The 19228-nt window shown below is 41.9% G+C and overlaps 1 protein-coding gene across 1 annotated transcript in view; it reads right to left on the reverse strand.

The window, feature by feature from the left end:
• Window positions 1-19228, reverse strand: part of MAPK8IP2 (mitogen-activated protein kinase 8 interacting protein 2) — a 108350-nt gene that overhangs the window by 60690 nt on the left and 28432 nt on the right. The window lies entirely within an intron of this gene.

Consider the following 19228-nt stretch of genomic DNA (forward strand, 5'->3'; position numbering starts at 1 on the left):
CTTATATGCCAAGCCAATCTTTTATTACTTTACTTGGGAATGGATGAAATAAATTGGAATAAATTGGTACATATAAGAACATAAATACTGTTTCACAGAAACGTATGCTAGAACATATGTGGAAGTAAGAATTAACAGTTACAGTTACTGTATATAAATTCACATGTGGTATTACTGTCAAAATAAATAAACTGTCAAATAACATAATCAACCATGGAAACAAATAACAAAACAGATTAATCCTTGAGGTGGCAATACCTGTTTTTTTTTATTCAGCTAACCAGCTGAACAAAAAAACTGAACCAATTTCCCCATCCACACACTTAAGGTAGATGCGGTAATCCTCTCCACCGTGTCATTGTATTCTGATAGCGGCACCCCCCCTCCATTAGAATACACTGATCAGCGATGCAGCCAATTGGTTGTATGCGCTGATTAAGCGAAAAAATATACCAACAAGTCTGTTTTGTACAAAGCAGATTGATAGACCGACTTCTCATGAACTGGAACAACCATCCATATACCAGTCCTGCTGAACCAGCCAAATTTCGATCCATGTATGGCCAGCTTTACTCTCAAAGTATTATTATAACAACAATAAACAAGAAAGGTGAGTAAATAGCACCTAATGCAATAAAGGTCACTCACGTGCCAAATATATTTTACTACAATAGGGATTTCTACAAGTTCTTCATTAAAAACTTATAGATCACAATAAATTCAGGAGTTTTTGTTTGAGGAATGTTAACAATAAATGTGTTAATTGCAGAAGCATCCCTGTTCCAAACACTAATCTGACTCTTATCAATAATGGCATTAATAAAAGTGGTGGGAAGTTGTGGAAGTCCTCTTCCTCACTGTCCATATAACCATGGATCTGCCAAGTTGAGGATATGAAACTTTTGAAGAACCTGACCAGTTCCTTCAAGAGTATGGCTTCCAAATCACTTGGTTTTACTGGATGGATTTTACCTTAAAAGACTCCTCTTACAGAGCTCCCCCTTCATACCCCTACGCCCCTGTATCCCACTCTCCCACCATTTCCATTCCTCAACACTACCCCTGTAGTCTACATTGTATAACACAGAGTACACCCCCGTACAGAGACCCTATGTGTCCCATCCTAAGCCTGAGTAATATACCGCTCTCAGTTGACTCTCTAGTCTACCTTCTCCTCCACCGTGGTACTACCTCCGGAGAAGAAAACACCTCTCCAAACCGCTCCCCTGATGGACTTTTTACACCTCCCCCGGGAGTCTTAATCATAGTCCCAACCTGTTGGTCTCGCTTCAGTTTTTCACGGGACTGCTAGAGGTCCGATTTTAGCCTATATAGAAAAAGCAGACCACAGATCCCAGAGAACCCCATACATATGACAACAGAGAAAATTAAAAGCCCATCAATAGACACCCCATAAAACATTCACTCATAGGAATTAAACTAAAATCCCCAACGTACCCTGATGCTCATACCCGTAACACTCACTAATATTACTAACACTCACTGAAATAATAGAAGTGGAACAGAACATCACAACACCTCTACACTGAGAGAAAGATCTGAATAGAACAATATGAAATGTTGCAACGCGATATAGATCTACATGGTTTGTGAAAATGTTATATCTAACAGTATATGCAAAGACGCTAACACCAATAACGTACTACTTCCCGTTACTCCCCAACCTAGTTCAATGTACATACCCTTCTCATCAGTTGGCTTTCCCATGTATGACATTATTCGGTTTCTCGTGTATATCTGGCTCACCTGTTTCATGTGATGTTCATGTATATCACGTTTGACAATCAATAAACATTATTTTGAAAGAAATTACTGGATACAATAAATACAAACAAAACATCGTAATGGTCAGGAGATCACAGTGAACTACAGAAACGTGTTTTTTAAATGGTCACATATGACTTCTTTTATGACACTTTTCCAATTCATATCTAAAATCTCTTCATAAACATGAACGATTCCTGCCAGTTTAGATTCCATGTTGCCCAGTCTGCTATAAAGCATGTGTGTATCTGTAAATCTTTGCCCAGAGGTTCATGTACATTTCACACCATGCATTACTAGGGTAAAATCTGATTTTTTGAATAAAGCACAAATTTAACTATGTATTTTAGATAATGAAATAGTGATTTTTTTTGTTATTTTCTGACTGTCATTATTTGCCAAAGAAATTAAAAAGAATACTACATTATATTATTTTGAATATATTTTTTGACCATTTTTGATAAATGCAAGGGTTATTGGAAACTGTGTTAAATGTCTAATATAAAACATAGGAATGTGAACTATATACTGTATATATATATAAGATATCTTTACATTTGCTATTGTTTAAAGTGCCTTACGCATGTATATAAAATAAAAGACTCCTCTTTGGTTTACTACCACCTCCCACATGCCACCCCCCCCCCCCCCCCCATTAATGCCAAACTGATACTCAGAACAGTCCCTTTAGTCCTTTGACCAGTCAGATTCAGAGATATATAGAGAAAGGCGCTTCTAAGTGCAGTATGTCAGTACTTTTATTAAAAGGCAACAGTTAAAAACACTTACAGGATTACAAAGTAGACAGGCTTATTAATGTATGAAGTTCTCCTGAGACGGTCTTTCCCTGTCACTGTGCTGACCAGCAGCTGCAAGAACCAAGGGTCTGGAGGAGCAAGATGGTGCCCCACTTCCTAAAACCACCGTGGACACCGTGGGGAGGTGACTAGTTTCAGAGCATGCTCAAAGGCTCCTTCTTCAAAACCTAAACCCCAAAATGGTGAGTCAGCTTATTTGTCTATCAAGAGCCTGCTTCTCTCCTGAAAATGCTGCTCGAGTGCCTGTCAGCTTGCTATCCTGTTACCTTGGATGGTCCTCAATGTATATAGCACCTGGAGAACTCTTCTAGCAGAAGCGCTCCTACTTAACATTCTTCAGATTCAGATTACATAGTTACATAATAGGTGGGGTTGGAAAAAGACACAAGTCCATGAAGTCCAACCTAAGTGTGTGATTATATGTCAGTATTGCATTGTATATCCCTATATCCCTGTATGTTGCGGTCGTTCTGGTGCTTATCTAATAGTTTTTTCAAACTATCGAGTCCCCCCTGCTGAAACCACCACCTGTTGAAGGGAATTCCACATCCTTGCCGCTCTTACAGTAAAGAACCTTCTACGTAGTTTAAGGTTAAACCTCTTTTCTTCTAATTTTAATGAGTGGCCACATGTCTTAATAAACTCCCATCCGCAAAAAAAAGTTTTATCCCTATTGTGGGGTCACCAGTATGGTATTTGTAAATTGAAATCATATCCCCTCTCTCAAGTGTCTCTTCTCCAGAGAGAATAAGTTCAGTGCTCGCAACCTTTCTTCATAACTAATATCCTCCAGACCCTTTATTAGCTTGCCAATATTCTGTTTGTTTTGTTAGCAGCAGCTTGGCATTGCATGCTATTAGTGAGCCTATCATCTCCTAGGACCCCCAGGTCCCTTTCCATCCTAGATTCCCAAAGAGGTTCACCCCCTAGTGAGTAGCTTGTATTCATATTTTTGAAACCCAAATGCATTATTTTACATTTTTCTACATTAAACCTTATTTGCCATGCAGTTGCAGTTATTGCACTGATTAGCTTAGTGTTGTCTGCAAATACAGAGATTGAGCTGTTTACCCCATCCTCCAGGTCGTTTATGAACAAATTAAACAGGATTGGTCCCAGCACAGAACCCTGGGGGACCCCACATCCCACCCCTGACCATTTTGAGTATTCCCCATTTATCACCACCCTCTGAACTTGCCCTTGTAGACAGTTTTCAATCCATGTACTCACCCTTTGGTCCATTCCAACGGACCTTACTTTGTACAGTAAACGTTTATGGGGAACTGTGTCAAATGCTTTTGCACGGGCCTTCCTTTATCTACATGGCGGCTCACCTCCTCATAGAAGGTTAATAGATTGGATTGGCAAGAATGATTCTTCATGAATCCATGCTGCTTACTTCTAATGATTACATTTTCATTACTAAAATCTTGTATATAGTCACTTATCATACCCTCCAAGAGCTTGCATACTATTGATGTTAGGCTAACTGGTCTGTAATTCCCATTCCCAGGAATGTATTTTGGCCTTTTTTACATATTGGTGCTACATTGGCTTTTCTCTAATCAGCTGGTACCATTACAGTCAGTAGACTGTCAGTAAAAATGAGGAACAATGGCCTGGCAATTACTTGACTGGGTTCTCTAAGTACCCTTGGGTGCAAGCCATCTGGTCCCGTTTTTACTAATGTTTAGTTTCCCAAGTCTATTTCTAATTCTGTCCACTGTTAGCCATGAGGGTGCTTCTTGTAATGTGTCATGAGGACAAACACAGCAGTTTTGGTTGCTGAAGCCCCCCGATTTCCTTGTAAAGACTGAGGAAAAGAATAAATTCAATACCTTCGCCATCTCCCCATCCTTTGTAACCAGATGTCCTTCTTCATTCTTTATGGGGCCAAAATGGTCTGTCCTCCCTTTTTTAATGTTTATATACTTAAAGAATTTTTGGGGATCTTTTCTTGCTCTCCTCCGCTATGTGTCTTTCATGTTCTATCTTAGCCGCCCTAATTGCACCCTTACATATCTTGTTGCATTCTTTGTAAAGTCTGAATTCTGATGATTTGCTTTTATATGCATTTTTACATTAGAGTTAAGCCATCCAGGAATTTCATCTCAAGGGAAGTTATTCAACTGCCCCCTATTTTTTTTCTTCTCCCTATACCCCGCCCCAACCTTACCTCCACGTCACCCCTGGTATCCTCCCCACTCTTTTTTCACCTTACTGGTGGGGAGCCTGGCTCCTAGCTGATCTTCATTTACAGCTGCTTGTGTCCCTTTCCACCCACCCTAGCCCTGCCCCCACTGTCCCTATCTACCGGTCTTACTTTGGTTCTTGCTGACCACTTACTGCTCACACTTTACCACTTCATGCATTAACTTGATATTTCTCCATGTTATTGATCTGTTAATTCTATTGTTACCTGTATATTTGATGCCTATTGCTGTTATACATGATGTCAACTGTATTTCTGTTCCTGATGCTATTTCAATAGATAAAGAATGTGTAAAAAGTGGTGGAAGGAAAATGAAATTGGGATTTAAAATGAGTCTTAATATTTTCTGAACTTTTTATCTTCCACTTTTTTTTTAGAAAACCTTGCAGAAGAATTTTACAAATATGAAAGCAGCAGACGTTGCAAGATTTTAAAATGGTGATAATTGCTTGTGTGCTTTTTTTACTTTACTGCATAACGTTATCCATTGACCAGGGAAAGAATATACTGCCGCATATGTCAATACAGGAAAAAGCAAGCTATTATATAACCACTCTGGAGAAAAATACACCAAACATAGACAGAGCTAAAGAAGAAAAGACACCCAATTACCAACTAGACATGAAAAACAAATGCATGTAGTAAAGCAAGAGATTAGTCTGTGCAGACAGAACACTTTGATCTCAGACAAGAAGCAGCAGCCACAAAACAGAGGATATTTGTAAACCTAAATAATGCTGTGTATGACAGCACAGGTACAAGAAGAAAAAAGGTGTGATTTCATACCGTCTGAGGTTTTTATGATGTACAAACTAAAATACCCCAATTATTTTGCATCATTATCTGTTGCACTTAGCCTGCACTAAGGTTGTCATTGGAAACATATTTTAATTCCCTACCGAGATCCATCTTTGAGCAGCAAGGAGGAGACAGAACATGAAAGCATCTGAGACCTGACAAACACAGTGTGTGCTAGAGCAGCAGAAAACGTACACACCACATACTGTATATGATTTCTAAACACCTCGCTGCACACTCATAAATAATATACTTCATCAGTTTTTAGCAGGAAATAATAAATAACTATTTTGGGCAAAATGCCCATTTTTTCTTTGTTTTGGGGTAAATTTAGCTATTCTAATGGCGCGTACACACGACCGGACTTTCCGGCAGACTAGGTCTGATGGAATCAGTCCGTCGGACAATCCGATCATGTGTGGGCTAATGCGATAGTTTTACATTAAAATATCCGACAGACCTAGAAATAGAACGTCTCAAATCTGTCAGACGGACTAAATTCCTATCGGGAAAACCGTTTGTCTGTATGCTGGTCCGACGGACCAAATACGACTCAAGGGCAGCTATTGGCTACTGGCTATTGAACTTCCTTTTTTAGTCCCGTCTAACGTAATCACGTTCAAAACGAACGGACTTTCGAACGGACTTATGCCACGTACACACGATCGAATTGTCTGGCGGAATTGGTCCGGCAAACAATCCGCCGGACTTTATAACGAACGGACTTGGCCACACATGGACGCTCCGAACGTCCAGCGATTTCTAACATGATGACGTACAGCACGTACGACGGGACTAGAAAAAGGAAGTTCAATAGCCAGTAGCCAAAATCTTCATTATATTATACATAATAATCAGCTGCATCTGAAGCTGTTTTCAAAGCTCTTACTCATACACATTACAAGCTTAATGCACAACTATCAGCAACTATGTAGTGTAATGGACTGCCTGACTGGAGACAGGTTGATTAGATAATAAGTACAACCTCCCATTACATGGTTTGGATACATCTATGGATTGCACAATCTTTAACATGTATAGTGGGCTTATGTTGCGTGCTCAGGGAGAGCAGAAGGGGAATCTGTTATCTAGACCGCTCATCCTATTAGCAAGGGAAAGACATTCTTTTTTTTCTCTGCCAACCAAGCATATTTCTCCCTGCCAACAAAACATGTTTAGTGGGATAAGGTGAGAACTCTTAGTCTATATATATTGTAGATGGCTATCCTTCAGCTTTTGTCTTATTTTTTTTTTTATCTCCAATTAAGTTTTTATTAAAGAAAAGCAAAACCTCACAAAGCAGTACATGTTCCAGAGTATGCACATCACAAATACATAGATAGAATACAATGGTTCCTAATACCATCGCATACATCACGGCTCAGTTGGCCCATAATCTCTACACCACTATTGAATTCCATCCTGGAAACATACGGCAGACTCAGTTATGTCCCCTGAACTATCGGTAGCCAATAGTGCATCCAATAAATAGGCGGTCTAAAATGTATTCTGCAGGAGAAAGTCCTGGGGTATGTAGCCAAGGGGACCAAAATTTTGCAAATTTGCCTGAGCATCCTCTGCGCTGGAAAATATATTTCTGCAGACGCAGCATATCTCCCATTTGGGCAACCCATTCCTTCAACGAAGGTGGTTCGGCAGCCTTCCAGTGTCTGAAAATCAACTTATGGGCCTGAAAGCGAGCTCTACTTATGGCTTGTTTGGGAATGTCTTCAATTGGAAGATCATCCAAAATACAAATGGCCTTATTTTTCTTAATTTGCCATATGCAAATTAGATGAGTACTAAGGGTGGTCCAACATGGCAACAAGATTTAGTTCTAGAGTATGGAAGAAAAAGAAGTGAGGAGGCATTCTCAAGAGCAGGCATTCAGTTACAACAGTGAGGTGAACATATCCTGGAGAAGTAATTCTTCCAGCCTTTTGGGCCATCAGTATACTCAGTGCCAGGATAAGGGATGGGTAAGAAGAGTAGCCACACAAGGCACAGCGGGGGGGGGGTCTTCACTGCACACAAAGCGCTAGATCAGTGGCTAGTAAACAGAGCTAGGCTGCAGCATCATGTCTTCTCTGACAGCTACTGCTGCCACACTGTGCTCCAACATGCCCACTCTCCACCCCATCTGCCCACAGCTGACAAAAAAAAACACTGTACATGGGCAACTACCCTCTAGCAGCTAGAAAGCAAGCAACTGGCCGTGCATGTGCAGTCCACACTTTATGTCAACCATGGACAGGCAATGCAAAGGGACAGAGAACAGGTGCAAGGAGGGGTGGAGCACCTATTAAATGGCATGCATTAGATTGGTGGAGAGGGGCTCAGTACCACATATTTGCCCTGGGAACTGGACGTAACTGTCCTGGTACTAGGTATACTGTACTAAAAGCAAGCAAGTGGATTTCCCACAATTTTAGCATACTTGTTGTCACATCTAAAAAGCTAAATCATGTATAAGGTATTGAAAACCTAGTAGCTTGACAGGGCATGCTGGGACTTGTAGTTTTACGGTAATTGTAGATCTAGTAGTTTCTTATTCTTAGTATTTTATTCTTTTGAAATTTGGAACATATAATAATAGCCATCAGTCCGCCATTATTCCATTTCAATATATACTTAATCTGGTAACATTGGCAACATTCTGAAATTTGTCATGTAACACTTCAAATGAAACTGTCATAATTTAAACTTTTACTAAAAGGTATCTGACGACATCATGCTTTTTTACCCATTACATGGTACCTTTGGTAACATTGCCAGGATTCAAGCAATGACACCACTTTGGCATGGATAGGTCTTCTGTTACAATTTATTGGTCTAGCCTAATTATTTCTGGTTTGTGTCTGTATGGGGATCCACATAGAGGAATGTTTAGGGTACCGTTAATGCCTGGGTAGGTTTTAAGGTGTCAAAGTATTTGTGCTCCTAGGCTCCTAATAATTAAATCCTGCTTGGATTGTGCTTGTGATGACTCTATGAACACACTGGAATGACCATTCTATTTTATCAATAGAAATCAATGAGTCTCATTATAATTAATCAAGCAAAAAGCCGTAAGCCAGTCATGTCAGCCTTTGTCTGGCGGGCTATTTTTCACTATGTGAACATCAATGAGAACCTATGGATTCAACCTAACACCATCCATTAACAACTCTAACACACTGGACAAATGCACTTTAAATCCAAAAAATGAAAAACATTCACCCTCGTAGTGGTGCTCCCCTGCACTCCTAGAGTTGTAAAGGCAAAGAGCCTTTTGCATTAAGGTTAAAAAAAAACTTCAAGTTTCTGTTCCCCTTCCCTAAATACTTACCAGAGTCCTGTATCTATACAGAGTTATGCCCTGCTTTCTCCTCCATCTGTATTCACAAGCTTGGCTCCTGCTGCTGTCAATCAAATATTGTTAGGTAAGAGCAGGGGCCATGACTGAGCCACACTTTGCAGGTCTAGGGATGCACACAACCTGGCTCAGGAGTGAGCCCACACATTTGTCTGCATAGCAAGCAACTTGCTATGGGGACAGACACAAAAAGAGGAGCCAAGAGTGCCAGGTGGGGACCCCAGAAGAGGAGCTTAAGGGCCCCTCTGTGCAATACCATTGGACTAAACAGGTAAGTATAACAGTATAACACTCCTCGCTCCAGCAGGCTCCCTCCAGCACTGTGGCCGGTCCCCCACAACTCCTCCTAAGTCTCCGTTGACACATTCCAGCCTCATAAACATACAATACAGGGTTAATGCCCCAGAGTGGGGAGATGGGTAAGTGATACAGCCTGTTCTGCAAGATATACCTCAACTCCCCTAGACATAGCGAGCACTGGATTTTTTTTGTTTTCATAGAATTGGGCTTTCAGATGGAAACCATTTCCCAATCTCTTCCTTTGATAATAAAACCACACACAGATTGATTTCCCTTCCTTGTGATAGGTTAATAATTAATTAACTGTTTATAAAGCCTGCATTAAGCTAAATTCACAAGGACTTTTTTCTTTTTTTTCAGTTGTTATGTTTATGATACTGCATCTTAAATCACTCATATCTCTAACAACTCTCAACTCACAAAGGTGCATAACATGCTTTAACCTTCCTGGCGGTATTCCCGAGTGTGGCTGGGGGTGAATTTTCATTACCAAAAGCAGTAACCCTGAGCCACACTCGGGATCGCATCGAAGGATCCAGGCAAAGTTACTTACCTTGTCCCCAGGATCCTGCGAAGTCCGCCCTGTGTGCGTGAGCTGTGTACTCCGCTTGATCTATCACAGTGCCGAGCTCCGTTCTCTGCGGGCATCGTGACACACGGGGACGGAGCCCGGCGTCAAAAAGTGAAAAACACATAATACATATACCATGTTTCCCAGAAAATAAGACCTAGCGTGACTGTCAGTGATGGCTGCAATATAAGCCCTACCCCCCAAATAAGCCCTAGTTGAAGTCCTTGTAGGTCTTATTTTCAGGGTAGGGATTATTTTCGGGGAAACAGGGTAGGGCTTATTTGGGGAGTAGGGCTTATATTGCAGCCATCACCGACAATCACGCTAGGTCTTATTTTCAGGGAAACAGGGTAGTACACTGTAATCTTACAGTTTACATTACTTTATCAAATCATTTCACATCCCTTTTGTCCCTAATGCTTTGTTCAGTGCTCTGCATGCAGTTTTATATTATATATACTGTTCTTTCTGCCTGTAAACTTGAGGATATCCATAGCAACCAAAAAAATGTCCATTTATGTCAAAAGAAAAAGCTATAAAACAGCTATAATAAATTAGAATTACTTGCAGAATTGAGCGATAGTGATTTGTGGGGATATTAGTCATCAAACACTGAAAGTAACGACAGCAACTTTCCAAATGTCTAAGCAAAACAATATACCAAAAATCTGGCATAATCATTCCGCAAGGGAGGTTAATTTAGCCTGTAAAAGGGAAGCTGGGATGAGCTGGGGCGTGTTCAGACCCTAGTCCAAACTCACCCAAACCACCTAACGAGGAAGCTGTCACTGTACTGAACAACCATAAGTGACTGTACTGAACAACCACACGCGGCCGAGGCATTTCCTGGCCCAGAGTAACATGTATACATGCCCCTTGAATAAGTGCAACTGCAGGACGAGGAATGCCATGGCCATAGATAATAGGCCCAGTGAAGTGACAACTTTCTGACGGCCTTGCTCCGGTGGGTTCAAACTAGGATCTGAACACACCACAGCACATGCAGGCAGTCCCTGCGTTACGAACATATTTAGGGATATAGGTTTATTTGTAAGTGGAATTTGTTCGTAAGTCGGAACACTGCTTGTAATACCGCGTACACACGAATGGACTATCCGGCGGACTTATCGGCGGACTTTGAAGCCGAGGTCCGCCAGACTTTCCAAACGAGCGGACCTGCCCACACACGACCGGACTAGGTGCAGCGGACAAACCGGGAGTCTGCCAGACTTTTGAAATGAACGGGCGTGCCCACACACGGAGGAGGGCCTCCGGAGGGCCAGTATCTGGGGGCCCCCTTATTAAAGGGGGCTTCCGGATCCTGATAAGGCCCCCGCCCGCAGACCCCAACAACCAATGGCCAGGATTGTCGGGAAGAGGCCCTTGTCCACATCAAGATGGGGACAAGGTGCTTTGGGGCGGGGGGCCGCAGGGCCCCCCTTCCCCAAAGCACCCCCCCATGTTGAGGGCACGCAGCCTGGTACGGCTCAGGAGGAGGGGGCACTCGCTCGTCCCCACCCCCTTTCCTGACCGGCCGGGCTGCGTGCTTGGATAAGGGTCTAATATGGACTTTGGGGGGATGGCCACACCATTTTTTCAACGTAGGGCTTCTCCTTTAAGTCCATACCAGGTGACGGGGCCAGTGAGGTGTCAATCTCACCGCCGAAGGTGGCCACATTGACTTCTTTCGACAGTCCCGTCTACCTGGAGCCGCATTCAAAATGAACGGACTTTACTCCGTGTGTGGGCAAGTCTGTTCATTTCAAAAGTCCGGCGGACTAGCACACAGATGGCCGGAGTCAAAAACTTCTTTCTAAGTCCGCCGGATTTTTGGAAAGAAAGCAAATAGATGCTCAGCTCACATGTGGGCTGTACTTGTTCCTGCTGTTTTAAAGAAGCACCCCCGAGAAGCAGAGACCCGGTGATGACATTGGAAGGTCTAAAAAAGGTGTATAATGAAACTGAAAAGTTCACGGCCTGCCTGTAGAGTCTTGGAAATCCTACCAGGACAGCCTGGCCCCTGTAGTGAAAAAGACCTTCTCGAATACACCATAACTATGCTAGATGAAGTTGTCATAGTCCCCGAATCGGGTAGGAATGTGGAAGAATGTTCCTCTTATCATCCTTTTTAACTTTTGAAAATGGACTCCAAGATTGTGACAAAGATATTGGTGACCAGAATTAACTGAATCATTGAACCTCTGATGCATAAGGATCAGGTGAGCTTCATGCCTAGCAAAGGGGACTGATATCAACCTTTGTTGCCAGTTTACCTATATAGGTGCAAAATGCCCTATTCTTGCTCCAGAATTATTGTTTTTTTAGACACAGAGAAGGCCTTTGACTCAGTCAAATGGTGACACTTGTATACAGTCCTGAGCAAATTTGGTTTTGGGCCTAATTTGCAGTCCAAACTCCAATTCCAGAGCTTGGGTTTGCACTTATGATAAACACTCACATCCTTTCATGTTGGGGAGGGGGAAAGACAGGAGACCCATCTCCTTGGATCTCTTTACCCTTGACCTGGAACCTCTGGTCATCATTTTCAGGGAATCTGAAGATACTGTGGGAATACAACTTGATTCCATGGAGGGCAAAGTTTCTCTTCATTCAGACAATGCCCTGCTTTACCTCCACGATCCTACAATCCAAACAGCTCTTTCATTGTTTACACTTTGGGTGGGGGGGTCTCTGGAATAACCATAACTTGGAATAACTCACTTCTTTTTCCCACTCTCTAATGGGCACACCAGTTTAAATGGTATCTCTACATTCGTGGGGAAAAAGTAGCAAAAAATAATATAGCATATACAATCGTGACACAAGCCATATTGTAATTGAATGTGATTTAAAATTACTTTTCCTTTTCAATCTGCAGTGTTGTAATTTTCAATAAAATTCAAAGCAACATGGCAGCCTGGAGGTGTTCTGAAATTCCACAGAAATGTAATTTCCTGCTTGTGTAATTGGCTCACTGACTTGCACAAAAGTCTTCACTAAGAGTCAATTCAGGTTATAGGCATCATATGCAAAATAAAAATAAAAAAATAAAAAATAATAATTTTTGGTGAGATAATCCCAAAGGGTTAAGTGATATAGACCCTTCAACTTTTCATTAGAACAATAGAGCACTGCAAGTGCATCTGCTGATTAACCACTTGCCGACCACCCCACATACATATACTGCAGCTCTCCTGTGCAAAATCAAGTACCTGTACATGATTTCGCTCTTCCGAGTCTCTGACGCGCAATGTGCTGCCAGCTGTGATTGTACACAATGGGAGCCAATCAGCTGGTCCGGTAGGCCCGATGTCCGCCAGGACCCCCTGATTGTTCCCAAGAGAGGCAGATAGCTGTTCTGTGACAAGGGAAGACAGACATCTTGTGCTTCTGCTAAGCAGGAACATGGATCTCTGTCTTCCAACAGTTAAAGCATTCACCACACACAGTTAGTGAGCACTCCCTAGGGACACATTTAACCCTTTGATTGTCATTAATACAGTGACAGTGCATTTTTTTTAGCACTGATCACAGTATTAGTGTCACTGGTACCCAAAAGTATCACTGAGTTTCTGATTTGATATGTAGCAGTTCCACTATAAGTCTCTGATCGCTGCCATTACTAATATTATTTTTTAGACATTATAACTTTCATGCAAACCAATCAATATACACTTATTGGGATTGTTTTTACCAAAAAAATTTAGCAAAATACACATTGGCCTAAATTGACGAAGACATTTTATTGGATCTATTTTATAGCAGAAAGAAAAAAATCTTATTTTTTTTCAACATTTTCAATCTTTCTTTGTCTGTAGCGCAAAAAATAAAAAATGCAGAGGTGATCAAATACAACCAAAAGAAAGCTCTAATTATGGGAAAAAAGGACATTAAATTTATTTAGGTACAACGTCGCACGACTGGGCAATTGTCAGTTAAAGTAACCCAGTGCCGTATTGCAAAAAATGGCCTAGTAATGAAGGGGGAGGGGGTAAACCTTCTGGAGCTAAAGTGGTTAAATTAGAAAGGGGGGGGCCTTTTTTTTTCATTTTGGACAGAGATGGGAGGGTTAAAGCCCCTATCAGTTTTTTCAGGGCTTTTTTTGCCTTTTGTCCCATAACCAAAACAGGAAGTGAATGGAAATCCCTACAAAGTGTGGGAATTTTAGGGTCTCACCAGGGTAAGCAGGACTATTGTCCCTACTGGATGATTTCACCTCTATTTCTGTTCTGGAGACAACCCAAAATTTGAGCTTTTCTTTTACTTTCGATAATAATGGTAAACAGTTCAAATGGAGAGGGTAAAACTCCCCACCAGGGGCAAAGACAGCAATCCAAACCTGACAGGGCTTCTTCATTTTTGTTTTAGGCCTAATTCACACGTATGCAGGTTGCAGTTTGCAAATTGCAGGTGCATGTTGCGTTTTTCAATACATGCTTTTCATCCATTGAAATCTATAAAACCAAAAACCAGAAAAAATCTGGCCCTTTTCATAAAATGCACAGATGTGAACTACATCCATAGCAAACCATGTTAAAGCGGAGGTCCACCCTAAAGTGGACCTCCGCTCATCGGAACCCTCCCCCCCTCCGGCGCCACAATTGGCACCTTTCATGGGGGAGGGGGGTGCAGATACCTGTACAGTACAGGTATTTTGCACCCACTTCCGGGATAGCTCTCTGCGGAAAGGGGCGTAGATTACGCCCCTTTCCGCAAGTGCCCGCCCCTTTCCGCAAGTGCCCCGCTGCCTGCTGGGAAACACACAGATCCCAGAGGCAGCGGGGACCATCCTTATTGCGCAGCGCGGTTCGCGCTTGCGCAGTAGGGAACCGGGAAATGAAGCCGAAAGGCTCCATTTCCTGATTCCCATACCCAAGATGGCGGCGGCAGCACCCGACAAGACGATCTAGAGATCGGCTTCGGGTGCCGACATCGCGGGCGCGCTGGACAGGTAAGTGTCACTATTTTAAAAGTCAGCAGCTGCAGTATTTGTAGCTGCTGGCTTTTAAAAAAAAAAAAAACGCGGAGTCCCGGCGGACTCCCGCTTTAAATGGACTGCAGTGTGTTTTTGCAAAACTGAAAAAGCGCAAAAAAAATGCATAGGTGTAAACCAGGCCTTAGGAAAGAATACAGTGCCTTGCAAAAGTATTCACTCACCTTGGCATTTTTCGTGTTTTGTTGTCTTACAACCTGGAATTAACATGGTTGTTTGAGGAATTGCATAATTTAATTTACAGAACATGACCAAAAAATAACAGAAAAAGTCAATGTCCGTAACTATTCACCCCCCCCTAACGTCAATACTTTGAAGAGCCACCTTTTGCGGCTATCGCAGCTCCATGTCGCTTTGGCTAAGTCTCTATGAGCTTGCCACATCTTACCACTGGGATTTTTGCCCATTTTTCCTTGCAAAACTGCTCCAGTTCCTGTCCACAGATTTTCTATTGGATTGAGGTCTGGGCTTTGACTAGGCCATTATAACACATTTACATGTTTCCCTTTAGACCAATCAAGTGTTGCTTTAGCAGTGTGTGTTGGGGTCATTGTCCTGCTGGAAGGTGAACCTCCATCCTAGCCTCAAATCAAACACAGAATGGTACAGGTTTTGCTCATGAATATCCCTGTATTTAGCACCATCCATCTTTCCCTCAACTCTGACCAGTTTCCCAGTCCCGACTGCTGAAAAATATCCCCACAGCATGATCATGCCACCACCATGGTGTTCTTTGGGTGATGTGATTTGTTGGGTTTGCGGCAGACATAGCGTATTTTTTGATGGCCATAAAGTTACATTTTAGTCTCATAAGACCACCTTCCTCCATACATTTTGGGAGTCTCGCACATGCCTTTTAGCAAACTTTTAGCAAACGTGCCATTTTGTTTTTTGCTGAAAGTAATGGCTTTCTTCTGGCCACTCTGCCATAAAGCCCAACTCTATGGAGCGTACGGCTTATTGTCGTCCTATGTACAGATACTCCAGTCTCTGCTGTGGAACTCTGCAGCTCCTCCAGGGTTACCTTAGGTCTCTGTAATGCCCTCCTTGCCCAGTCCATGAGTTTTGGTGTGCTGTTGTCTCTTGGCAGGTTTGCTGTTGTGCCATGTTCTTTCTATTTGGTTATGATAGATTTTATGGCGCTCCTAGGGATTATCAAATATTTGTATATTTTTCTATACCCTAAATCTGACTTGTACTTCTCAACAACATTGTCCCTTGCTTGTTTGGAGAGTTCCTTGATTTTCATGGCAGTGTTTGGTTAGTGATGCCTCTTGCTTAGGTGTTGCAGCCTCCTTTCAAAAAGTTGTGTATATGTAATGACAGATCATGTGACACTTATATTGCACACAGGTGGACATCATTTCACTAATTTTGTGACATCTGAAGGTAATTGGTTGCACCAGAGCTTTTTATGGGCTTCATAACAAAGGGGGTGAATACATACGCACATGCCAATTATCATTTTTATATTTCTGAAAATTAGTTTTATGTATATATTTTTATAATTTTACTTCACCAACTTAGACTATTGTGTTCTGATCCATCACATATAATTCCAATTAAAAAACATTGAACTAAAGGCTGTAATGTGACAAAATAGGTAAAAAGCCAAGGGGGGTGAATACTTTTGCAAGGCACCGTATATTTCAATTAATTTCATGTCTAGAGTTCAGCTTTAAGACTGGATTCACAGCTATGCAGTTTTAGTACTTTTTGCATTTTGCACTACAGTCCATTTAACATGATTTCCTATGGAACACGTTCTGTAGTACATATTTGCAAATTGCAAAAAGCACTAAAACTGCATAGGTGTAAATCCAGCCTTACACTATGTGTTGTTTTCTTTTTTTTTTTTTTATTCTTTATTTAAATATTTTCAAAATGACAGAAAAGAAAATTGTCAGCAATATCAAAATTAGAGGCCCCACAGACCACAACAAATTGGAGGCATAACTGAAAGATACTGAAGGAACAGAAACGTGTGAACATTAGTCAGGACTAATAGCATGGATCCTACAAGCAATTAAAGCACCATTCCTTCTTCATATACAATTAACTGAATTGTGTGTTGTTTTCAATGGCCAGGACCCTTGATAGGGGGTGCACAACCTGCCCTCCTGTGCCTGGCCTGAGCCCCATATGGTTTGCAGGGGAAGGCTCAGGTGTGCCTGCAAGTAGGTTGAGTCCCACAAAGTGTTGTAGAGCTCAGGACCCTTCCCATAGCTGTTACATTATTCCACACATCTGCCTAACTTCCTGACTGTTTATGGCCTCATTAGTTGCTCAAGTTCATCCTTCGTTTGGCATGCTATGGGCAGAAGGAGGGAGTAATGTGTTCTGATTGGTCAGAAGCATGGTCTGTCAGACTCGTGCTGGCCCCGCCCCTACTTTTTGCCCAGCTGGCAATGTCTTACTAAGCGGAAGAGAGTGTTCAAGCCTAGCAGAGTGGATCAGATTGGCAAGGGATGAGATTTGGCTGACCTGGGCTGTGAATGTGCTTGGGTCACCATCTGACCACCCACTAATTGGCTTACCTAGGGTTAAGATGCATTGGAGTCACCTAATGTTGTCTGATCAGTGTGGCAATGCAGGTAATATGCATTGGTGCGATTCAGGGTCATTCCGTACAGCACCCAAATGCACTTTACAATGGATGTGCATTGCAGCATACTAATGTGCAGTGAAACGCAAATGCATGCACTATTTTTTGATAGTGTAGCACTATGTACATTAGTCACAAGTTACATTGGGGGGGGCATTTACAATGAATAGCAGCGTTTTTGCACTAACACATGATGCCAGGGTCAAGTGCCCTATCAGGTAGGCTGTACAGGGTGGCTCTGTCAAGTAGGCTGTACAGGGCCTCATGATTTGCAAAGGTGGTCTTGTCAATGGCTGTTGTTAAAATATAAATGTAAAAGCCCATTCAAAAGATTACCATTTAGCTCATAATTCCTTAAAGTAACTTAAAATTGTGGATGGTGATAAGTGTGGGTTTCAATAGGTGTCCACTGAGGAAAGCAGAAAAAGTGATAACACAACTGTGAGGTGAAATGGTATGTAATTACTTTGGCAAGAGGTAAGTTGGCACGACTACAGAAGATTGGTGGCTTCAAAGAACTGGGAAACACTACTAGAGCTGAGAGGGAGGAAGCCGGCATAACCTAAAGCTGAGCACCACCCAAAAGGGAAAGCTCCGCTCATCTGCCTCCCCCCTCTGCTGCCACATTTGGCACCTTTTGGGGGGGAGTGGGTAATTTGTTTTGACAAGTTCAGCCCCTCCTCCCCCCCGCAGCCAGCCCATCGAGGATGTGCAGCAAGATTCACATATGTGCAGTAGGAAACCAGCTGTGAAGGCTTCACTGGCGGTTCCCCTTAGCCAAGATGGTGGCGGCAGCACCTGAGAGCCGATTCAAGCATCGGCGTGGGTAAGGACACTGCTGGATGCCTGGACAGGTAAGTACCCTAATAGTAAAAGTCAGCAACTACAGTATTTGTAGCTGCTGACTTTTCTTTTTTTTTTTTTGGGGGGGGGGGGGGGCATAACTCCTCTAAAAAAAAAATTCTGTTACATTTCCCCCCAGACTAAATGAGTATCCTATTCTGAAGAAGGGCACCCCACATGTCGATTTTGTTGCACTGAGTACAGCTTTAAATTTTCATTTCATGCAGAAAAATAATTACTAATTAGTTATAGGATAAAATATGAATGGGAGTGAAAGGAACTCACATATTCTAGCAAACTGAGCCTACGACAAGGCGGGTTTAAGGGATTAATTTCTTTAGTGTGCGTTGTATTTAAAATTGTACATATCAGTAAATATCTGCTGTTTTCTTTACCTGTTATCCTATTCTGGTCTTAGCTTGACTTTTACAGTGGTGTGTATAACCTCAGCTAACTATATCTCTGGATCTATTCATCATTTTGACATGCTGTTTTTACTGTAGTTTGCGTATGCATTGTTTCATCATACACTCAGTTGTAATTGCCCAGGTTTGAGATACATTAAGACTGAGTTAGGAAAGCAAAGGCCTTATGCTGGGAACACAAGGGCTCAGGATTACCAGTTCTCACAGGAAAATAAAAACAAACTAGGCCAAAAATAGGTGCCGTCCTTGTGGACAGCAATTATATGTGCTGCTGTAAGAAAAGTACACAAGCTGAATATTTTATTCATGTATTATTAGTAGCAATGTGTAAAAGAAAACAAAAAATAATAATTATTGACCAAACAATAAAAATAATTCAATCAGGGAAGCTGACAGGATGGATAGAATAAAACACATGGCTTGGAGTCACAGCCAAAAGCTTGCTATCATGCGATCAGTAAAAGCAGCATGATATAATGTAAATACATGTCATAATATGAAAATAATAATACAATCAAATCAG

The sequence above is a fragment of the Lithobates pipiens genome, unplaced genomic scaffold, assembly GCF_037356315.1.
Source record: "Lithobates pipiens isolate NorthernLeopardFrog02 unplaced genomic scaffold, aLitPip1_a1.2 Scaffold_8, whole genome shotgun sequence".
Taxonomy (NCBI): domain Eukaryota; kingdom Metazoa; phylum Chordata; class Amphibia; order Anura; family Ranidae; genus Lithobates; species Lithobates pipiens.